We start from the raw sequence: 10,434 nt of genomic DNA on the forward strand, positions 1-10,434 counted from the left end.
AGCAGAGGTATTTAGGTACACCTGGGGGGTGACCTAGCCCTCCCCTCTGACACCCCTCATGGCTTCGGTTGGTGACCCATTCATGGCAGAGGGAGCCTGGGGCAGCTCCTTTAGCTTGTTCAGGTAGCCTGAATATAGATGTCTTGCAGCTCTCATCAGCCTGCCGTGAGCATCCCAGAATGTTTTGAAACTTTGCTCTGAAGTATGTGATTACAGAATACCAAACTTTGTTTTTGTTGAAAGCATCTTTCCTGCTCACACATTGCAGAGAAATTTTGGTTCAGGTTACAACCTCAGGCTCAGACCCTGGGACAAACAAAGAAACATAAATGCCTTTTTTTTTTTTTTTTTGTCTTTGTAATCTTTTGGCTCGCTGTCTCCAAGCCTCCACCTGAGCTCTGAACCTGTGGAACAGGGATGGTGTATCCCAGCTTCAACTCAGGGTATGGGGCTTGGGGAGGGTCTTTCCTACAATTTCTGTAGGAGCAGGCCTGGCAATAGTCTTCCTCCTTCTAGATCTAGGAGATACCAGAAGATTGGTTTTGTACATCAGGCAGAGGAGGAGACAGCCTAAATATTTTGGCTTGTCTTGTTTGGCATAGATGATAATTTTTCTCACCGCGCTTTTCCAGAAGGCATCCATTGAGCAAGGGCAGCTGAGAAATTTGCATTTTCTTCTCTCTTATTCTCTCTCTTTTTTCTATCCCCCCCATTTTTTTTCATGTAAAAAGACTGCAAGTACATCTCCTGGCATATTTATCAAGTCTGTCTTTTACTGAGATTTGTCTGTCAGCTTGCCAGACCAACCCAGTTAGAGATACAGAAGAAATTTAAGGATGAATATTTCAGTCTATTCTATAGTACTAAGGAAAGAGCATGCCTGCTTTCTACTGTCCTGAAAAGTCCTATTCATTGGACTGAGTCCTTTCACATCGGTGCTCGCAGCAAGGCATAACCGAAGCCCAGGACTTCTGTTCGGAGGTTTGGACAGGTAACCTCAGAATCAATAGCTGAATGAAGGTATTCCGGAAAGATGGTTGAAGTCCTTCATTTACTGAAATACAAGGCAGTCTGTCCTTTAATTCACGATTACAGCTAGAGTTTTCTGATGGGACAATTTTGGGAATGGTTATTTCATTAACACTGAAAATGAGAGTGTATTGATATCGAGGAAACGGCCGGTGTGGGAAATGACCAGGTGCGGTGGTGTTGGCATACAGAGTTATTGTGGCTCTGACTCAAGACAAGTTAAGCACCGTGTTTATCTCACAGGGGTAAGCGGCGGCAGCTGGGCAAGAGGCGAATACCTGGGTTATGGTACAGGTGGCTCGAATCTGCTGGGTGACAGTGGGGGTGAGGCGGAGCCCCCACAGCCCCGTGTTTTTTCAGTAAAGCCGGGAGAGGAACCGTGCCTGTGTACCTAAAGCAAGCCTTGTTAAGAGTTAATGGGCACATGATAAATGACTTACTCCCACCTGGCCAAAAGTGTAAATCTGGTGTTTAGAATCCTCCATTTGGAGGATGGGTTTTTCAGCTACTGGATGGGTCTGGAGTGTTCCCCTCCCCAAGCAGGGACCCCTCTTTGGTGAGACTCACGCCGCCGACTGCGTCAGATGTTACTTGGGAAAACATTGTTAACAAAAGTGCTGAACTATGAACTGGAGCTTGATTTCTGCAGTGAGTGTATTTATCAGTGGCAATTCTGAATTTGTTAAATCTGTTGCCTTAAATCACTTACCTTTTTCAACTTTGTGAAACTGTCTCAGTGAAACCCCTGTCAGGGCTCTGGAACAGGAAAACTTTGTCTCTGATAGGTGGCTGCATCCATAATGCTTTAGACACAAACCATTGACCGAGTCTGGGAGTAGGACTGGATCCAGCCGCACGCAGACTCCTCTCTGAGAAGGAGTTTAGAGCGCGAGGGGCTCCCCTCTGAACCTCGTGACTCCACGGGAGGGTCTCCCGCAGCCACAGATCAGACTCACGCTCTTAACGTGACAGCCAGGGACAAACAAAACGCACGGCCAAAATATACCCCTGCAAGAGTGAAGTAACATGTCTTCGTATTTCATACCAAGGTTTGCTTGCAGTTTGTGCTGTAATGAACTGAAATGATATAAAAATGTCTTGGCATTAAATAAGTAATTTCAGAACTGTAATATGCTTTTCCCCCATTCTGACGTGGAAGGTAGCTGTAGTTTGAAATTGCATGACACTGAGAAATGTAAATTCAGATCCCTGCACAGCTTTATTATTTTTACAGCTTAGGTTCTATTTCCAGAGTTTTTAGTTGTAATTGTTCCACCTACTGAATCCTGTTGTCCCGTTCTGCGAACTACTCGGATGTTCTTTTGTGCCAGACATTTGCCCTCTGAGGTAGGTTGAGCTCATGAATAAATTAGTTCCCTCTCCCCTCCTTAACAGCTGACATCGGGACCAAAATCCCCCTTTTTGCTTTTCTTTCTGTTGCACGTAACGCTGCCGACATGATTAAAACCGTTTCTTGTTAAAGTTCCTTGTAGCTCTAGATTGCACGAGGCAAGGGAGCCACGGTGGGAAGGCAGGGCTGTGCGGAGCGTGGTGCGAGACGGCCGTGGGGCTGGGGTGCACCCGGCTGCGCGATCCGCGTAATTTAGATTGGTTTGGAGAGTCAGGGGAAGAAAACACATCTGTCTCAGCTCTGTCTGCTCCTCCCGATGCAACTGTGGATGTAGGAAGCACCATAGGAAGCAATACATGCACAGACTGTTGTTAAAAACCCAACCTCTTCAATCTTCTTCTCCTTTCCTTTACCGTAAGGGCGGCCTCTTCATAATGCGCTCGTTCAGGCATTCCCAGCATAAAGAGTAAATGCATGCTGAGATCTTGATGACACTTCTGGAAGACTCACAGGAAAGAAATAAGACTTGTAGAAGAGAATCATTTTACACAAGGCTTTGCTTCCTGTTTTGCCAGCACTTGCTTCTCTTTTATTCATTTTGGTTCTGTCCGTAGTTGTCAGGCTTGCCTTTTGAATTTGCTTGTTGCAATCCAAGGGCTCAGTCCTGCATGTAATTCTCTGCCTCTAGTACTCGCCAGACCGCATACGCGTAGAAATAGGAGTATGCTCAAACGTCAGGTTGAACTACAGCAAGAGGAAAGTGGGAACAAGATGGGATCTAGAGATACAGCGAGACATCCAAGTTATTTAGCTCTCCAAGGGGAGTGAGTTGCCAAATGATGTTTATGTTGGACTGAATGTTTTTTCCAAGCTTTTCAAACATTTAGATTTAGGGAGCAGGTGCTTCCTTAATCAAAACAAAGACATGATAAATATTAGTGGGATGGTATTTGGGAAATGGTGAAGTGAAAGGTACCGACCAGATAATGATCTCAATCTTGAGTGAGTTCACGTGGTACCTGTAATTAGCCCTTTGTTTCTTGCATGCTGAGCGCTTCTCTCCCTCAGCACGCCTGGGTGATCGGTTCTGCATCCCAAATTCATGCCTATGGCACAAGATATAAAAATGGCTCCACTTGTAATTCTGTCTTCAGCTCCTTAGATGATCGACGTACAAAGATCCTATTTAAACACAGCTGAGAGAATATTTGCGTAGCACTCATTGTGTCGAGGGGATCATTTTCCAAGCCATCAGACTGTTTTAACCTGCTAAGGCAGTCCTCTCTCCTTCCCCCGTATTTCCAGGAAAAAACAAAACCAAAATCAACCAGAAAAGGTCAGAGGAGAATGGAGCTGGGTGAGAGGTCAGAAAATGGGAAGAAATGCACTTCTCTGAAAAAGCAAGGCACATCTCTTGGTATGTGAAGGACACGCGCAGCAGACCCCGTCTGTTCATGCACACACCTTTGTGAATGGGTTCAGAGGGAAATCATGAAAACAAGGACTGTTTCCCTGGATTTTTTTTGTTTTTAAAACATTACAAAGAATGAGGCATGTGTGAATGCCTTGAGAGACTGGGCAATCTGTCCCATGCAGGCAGGGTGAGAGCAGGCAGCGAGCCAGGCTCGCCGGGGAAGGGGTCTCTCACTTGGCTGACCCCGGCACTGTGCTGTCCTGGGTGGGAAGAAACGAAGCATTTGAACGGGAAGTTCTTGAGTATATATTATATATACTGAGGGAAGGTGGGATCCACCTGGCACAGAGGACACGTGGTTTTCCAAGCTGTGGGTGGGCTTCCCTCTTCTGATGCGATCCGTCTTCTCAGAGACATCCGTTCTCTGCCCTGCAAGCAGATGTGCCAGGTTCAATGTCCGCCCTCTCGGCCAAACCTCAGGGCACAGTCCTTCTGGAAGAGCTGTAGGAGGATTCAGTAGGTTGGTGACAAGATAGACTGGAAAATAAATTACTGCCAGGCACTAGACGACAGGCACTATTCTTTCTCTCAAGAGTAGCTATTCAGAAAAGCAGGTGACTCGAGGCTTATATGGACAAGAACCAGCAATTCTTACGTTCTTGCAATTACCTGTAATTATTGCTGTGAATTTCCTTGTCCTTCTAATAGTTATTGGCACTAGTTGTCCTTTATGTCGATGTGTATTTGCATCTGTAAATGGAAAAATGGTTTATGGCAACTTTTGTGTTTCTTTTTTTACAGATTGTGCTTGGAGATAGATAATTGTAACCTCAGTGTCAAAGAGGAATTCCATAAACTATGCTGTTGCACCTCTTGTAGACTTTCAGTACAATGCAATCCATTTGCTCTCTATTACTACCAGACTTCATTTCAAACTGTATTTAATTCCTACCTTACGAGCGGTATGAATTTGACGGTTAATTGAAATAGGTCCATTGTTTTTGCCATGAATCTGCAGTGGAGGTGTACCACTCCTAATGTTAATTTCAGGTTTTCCGGGTCTTGCTGAAGGAAAAAGAAGTCCTAGAAGCAAATTCCAACTATGATGAGATAATCTACAATTTTGCATTCCACTCATAACCCCGCAGAAGTTACGGCTGTCAGAATTCATCACTGCAGTTCCAACATAATTATTATAAATGTAATCTGTTTAGTGCCCCAGGACACTTGTCCTGATAGGCAGTGAAATGGCCCTATGGACATGCTAGAGACAGCATTTTTGTGCCACTCTTTTTCAGATATTGTTCTACAAAATCAAGATGCCTGTCACTCAAAGCCATACTTCTGTGAAGGTACTAAGGGTATAATTTCTCTAAATTGAACTGCAGCATTTGTACCCATTAATGGGGAAAAAACAATCTCTCTTTGCATATTACGAATGCCTAATTGATCGTCTCAAATGGATGCGTGCCGCCGCGTTGGCTACATGGAGAAGTTTCTGTGTCAAGCTGTGATCACGCTGATACATTTCCTAGCAGGCTTTTATGAACAGACTGTGATCAGTTTTCAGACAGCACATGATAGTGTTTTTAATTATAGCCAAAAAATGAAGTGCTTGAGATGATATTGGAGAAAGCATCACACAGAGGATACAAGAAAACTTTGAGCTGTAGTCCATATTTAGTTGAAGTATTATTGGTACCATTGATTTTCAATTAATATTCAGTATTGACCATTACTACAAAGAAGACAGCAAGATACTATAGCAGACTTGTGGATTTTTTTCCAGGTCATTGATTTTTTTTTTTTTTTTTTTTTACTATGCAGCTGTTTCCATTAATAAGGCACGCATGGAAATATTCTTTAAGAATTGGTTTCTCCCCAGTTCAAGGAGACAGCGTGTGAGAACCCGTTTTCTCTGGAGATGTCCTCTGGAACGCGAGGCTATTTGTCATCTTTTCATAATGGGGGAACTGTTGGGCTCTCCAGTCTGAGGTGCTTTCAGGCTGCTGGGGATGCCTGTCTGCAGTGAGGACTCGGGCTTCCTTTTGGCCCCTGCCTTTCTCTGGGTAGTCCTGAGAATTTGCTCTGCCTAGAGTAAATCCTTGTTATCAATGTGGGAAACTAATGAAAGGCACTTCATCAGAGGTCAATCTTTATCTGGCGGATTTAGCTAATTTGAAGTAAGGAAATCTCATGTGCTGCTCAAAGAAGAAATGGCTCCTGAGAAAGTCATGTAAGACTCCGTTTTAGTAAAAGAAAACAGAAAATTTGAGATATGAGTACCCACAAATGCTTTTAATCCATTAGCACTAATAAGAAACAAACAAACAAAAAAACCCCAACCCAGACAATAATTACAGTATCAATTACAAGTTTAACATGGGGTCTGGAAGAAGGCATCTTTTATTCCTTGCTCAGATGGAACTACCTGCTTTAAAAAATATGGTGAAGGGAAATTGTACAGCTGACTTCTTTTGGATGCTTTTGTTCCACGGAAGGCAGAGCTGCTCTCCACAGGACCGAGTAACCCGTCACAGGAGGGAACCAGGACTGTGATGCTGAAAAATAAAAGCTGGGTCAGAGCTGTCATGGCCTGGTACAGTCAGGTCAAGTTCTGAAACCCATAATTAACCACTAGAAGCATGCTGTTTCCACATGTCCTGAGCTGCTGCACATTCTGTAGGAATTTCTGAAGTTTCAAATTGTGATAGAAAAACATTTTCCGGAGAACCCATAAAATTGCAGCCTGCTTATTTTTCTCCCAAGACTGGGATTTCTTCCACTGGTTTAGGTTATTAGTAGGTATTTGTCAATCCATTTTCAGCAGCTGACAAGCTAGATGAAATTGGAGTAACCCTATATACATGTATCTGCCAATAGTCCCTCTTAAATATGGATAGAGCTGTCAGGGCACATCAGATGTCCCTCCTGAATAGGAGAACAAAGCTAACCATGCAAGCTTATAACGAGCATTGATCTGAAAAATGAATAGATGTCAAAGAGCCTTAGTCAGGATAGCCTGCAACAGGCAGAAATCCAGCCCTACGTCTTAATCACATTTCAAGGAATGGGGTTATTCCATCCTTTTATTACAGAAGAAGCTGGTGGTGAGTAATGTAAAGTATCAGCCTCAGCCACCCCTGGTATGCCAGTGCTGTGGTGGAAGCTTTTCCTTCCCTCGCCATCCCGTGCTGCTGGCTGCTGCTGCCCACCCGCTGCCGGCGCGTGTGAGCCAAAGCCTGTGACTTGTGGAGAGGGTGGAAGGGGCTCCGCGCTCGGCTCTTCTACCTCCCGGAGCAGCGACACCGGCCGCGGGTGCAGTGGGTGCTGATGCTTGGCTTTGCCGCGTGCCCTGGCGAGGGGAGTTTGTCTCTCCCAGCACTGCGAAAAGGGAAAGATCTTATTTTTCCCTCTCCAGAACGTGAAAGTCGGGAAGAATTGGTAGGCAGCTGAGGACATCCTGTAGTGTCGCTCTCTGTTTAAACGCTCGGAGATCACCTGCAAGGTGAACAGAAGTGAGAATGAGGAAATGTCCGGGTTGTTCTCGGCGTTACGCTGCTGACACATGAAGAAGCCAGCTAGGTTTCTTCTGACTAAGATCACACAAATCAGTGTATAGTGAAGAAAAGCCTTCACTGCATACAGTACTTCAAATGTTATTATGGGAACAGCTCTGGCAGTGGCAAATCAGCACTTACTCACAGTTTATTACTAAATGCTGTAGGTCTCACAGTGCTGTGGTATAAAAATGATACTATATTAAACGTACTGCAGCGCATGGCTTTTGCAAAGCCCAAGAGTAATTCTCGGAAAAGCAGGTTCCTTCTGCCCCTGTAGAGATCGCAATTTATGACACCAGAACTGCAATTTTGTAGCGAGGGGGAACAACTGCGCTGTTTATCTTCATCATTTTCGACCATTCTACGGTATTCAGGCTGAGGAAAGCAACAGAGTAAGAAATCTGCAATGTAAATTTACAGCCACTTCTGTACTTCTCATTATAGATCGGCTGCAGTTGTTCCCACTCAGTCACCCAGGTCGCGGCAGCAGGAAGATCAGGAGGCTCTTGCTCACGTACAGGCTTTTCCGAAGGGCTGAGATATTTCTATCCTCCTGCAAGCTTGTGCTTTGTTGGCTCACAAGTGACCAGTTCTTTATTTCTGCACTTCACTACTCTTGAAAACGTCCTGCAGGAATGAATCAGCAGTGGTGGACCACGAACTTTGCACGGCATCACTCCCCTGATGTCAGTAGATTTGCTTTGACTTACTCTAGCTTGGGATCTGGTTTTGTTTGGTTTTTTGTCCTGAAGGCATTACGATTTTGGTTTGTTTCATTCACCACTGTCCTTGCCATCAAATATTACAACCAAATTCCAAAAAGGCTGTAATTTTGTCACTGTGTTCTACAGGTTTTTATAGCAATTTCTGTGTCCATTGATTTCAAGTCTTCATAGCTAGAACTTTAAAATATTCTTGATCTGGAAAACGGCTTGCTCAAAACTCTAGTGGGTTCTGTGCAGATGACTAACAGAAGCCATGCAAATGGGCATGGATATAATGGAAAAATTGTCTGGTTTTTGTGTCTTTCACCATATGGTGCACTTGCCTTGTTTCATCCCTGTCATGCCACCGATGCGTCTTTTCAGTTGACACCTGGATTAGTTGTTCAATTACACAAATGTGTAATTAAACACGTTTGTGTTTAATTACCAACAATAATTACCACCAATAAAGGTGGTAATTTGGGACCTCTTTTTTTTTTTTTTTGGCTTGTCCATCTTACTGCGTGTTTCTGTAACCGGCAGGTACAACTGCACGGTGGGGTGCTCAGCGTGACATTTCCATCCAGCCAAATCATCGTGTTGGTTTTTGCCTCGGTGCAAAAGTTCCAGACTAAACCTGTCTCTGTTTTCTAGCCGTTTGGCATTAAAGACCAGGGATTTGCGTTCTAGTACCCAGAGCGCTGTCAGACTTGCGCAGTGCCCAGATGACATAATACCAGTTATTAAGTATTCCTCCTTAATTTCGCGCTAGGGCTGCGTACCCAGCTGGCCACTGCTGATGTCTAGCGCGTAGCAGAGAGCAGCTCACCGGCCAGCCCCTGGGATATCCGCCAGGCAGAGCTAAACAGCCATTGCAGCCAAAGCCCGCTGCTGTTAATCGGAAGCTGTTTTCAGGACTGTGCTGTAACGCGCTGAAATGGGTTAGTGTCCGGTGTCTGCTCGCTCTGCTGTGAAGGGAATTTACAAGGTGACACAACATCGGCAGAAAAGTTCATTTATTTTCCCCTACGAAAACTACATGGGAAGGCTTTAAACTGTATTTGCTTTCTTTAATGGATGCCCAGCATGGAACAGTGCATTGAAATGGTTTTTGTGCGCTACATTCTTAAAAAGCAGATCAAAGTTTAAAGCCGTCAATGGTAATGGGCTAGGAATGATGTACGTGGCCTGTGCAGCGTGATGACAAGCCAATGGCTTCATTCCCAGGCTCCCTCTCTGCTGTTACTGCCTGACGTGCCTGTAGCTCCCATATTAAAAGAAGCAGTGTCGTTACAGGAGAAATGAATTTACCACCGTTTCATTTCCTTGTGGAAACATAGTACTTCATTTGGCTCTGAAGCCTTTTGCCCTATTCTGATGACCTTTGGAAACATTTCGCAAAATACTCCTTTCCTGTCATTTTAAGCAAATGCTTCAGCGGTTTAGCAGTTGTACCGGGCGTTAGCGCCGTGTGCCGACGGAGGCTGGCCATTACTGGGGTCAAGCAAAGCCAAACGCTTGATCGTACTCTCCAAAGCCAGCCGCGGGGCAGGAGCGCTCGCTAAGGGCGGAATGGTGCCTCCCAAGTCGGGCAGGCGCGTGTCACCGAGGCCGCGCTTCAGGCTCTCCTCCGCGATATGAGGCTGTCAATATATTTTAAGAGATTCCTTATTACTGTCGCAACAGATTATATATCTTGCAACATTACCATAGCATTAACCCTTCCTAAAATGCTGGGAACAATTTTTTTTTTCATTTTTGTTAACTAAAGAAATACAGAAATTACTTTGGCAGGCTGCGTGAGCGTTGCTGCTGCGCGTTGTATTCATTAGATAAGCTGTTTACTGAGATGAAAACATGCGAAGCTAAATGTTGACGAATAATTTCTCTTCTTGTAGATGGCAGAAATAATGCAATTTTAAAGTTCTCCAGATATCTGAACGTGGCGATAATTTGGGTGATTTACTAACCTGAGACCGACAAAGGAACCAAGGTGAAAAATCCTCACAGCACGTTACACTACATTAGCTTTATTTTAGCCCTTCAGCCCTGGCAGCCTGCATGCCCTGCGTAAGCAATTCAGTGTCAGGATCATAAAACCCTGGTGACAAATGGAAACGTTTGACATTGGTGAACAGACAAGCTCATACGGCCAGGGGAAGCCTGAGACTTGTAGGAAAGGACTCCTTCCATTTACAGCCTCACTTTTCCATGGGGAAAAAAAGAATAATCTCTAAAGCACCTTTCTATATATGCAGGACTGATGATTCTGTTCAGAAACGTGTCTTTGAGCCTCGGGGACTTGCAGTGTGATGGTCCCCACCGGTTAACAGGCCCAGCGGGGAGAGGGGGAAACGTCTCAGAGTCCCATCC

Source organism: Rissa tridactyla, chromosome 7 (assembly GCF_028500815.1).
Source record: "Rissa tridactyla isolate bRisTri1 chromosome 7, bRisTri1.patW.cur.20221130, whole genome shotgun sequence".
Lineage (NCBI taxonomy): Eukaryota > Metazoa > Chordata > Aves > Charadriiformes > Laridae > Rissa > Rissa tridactyla.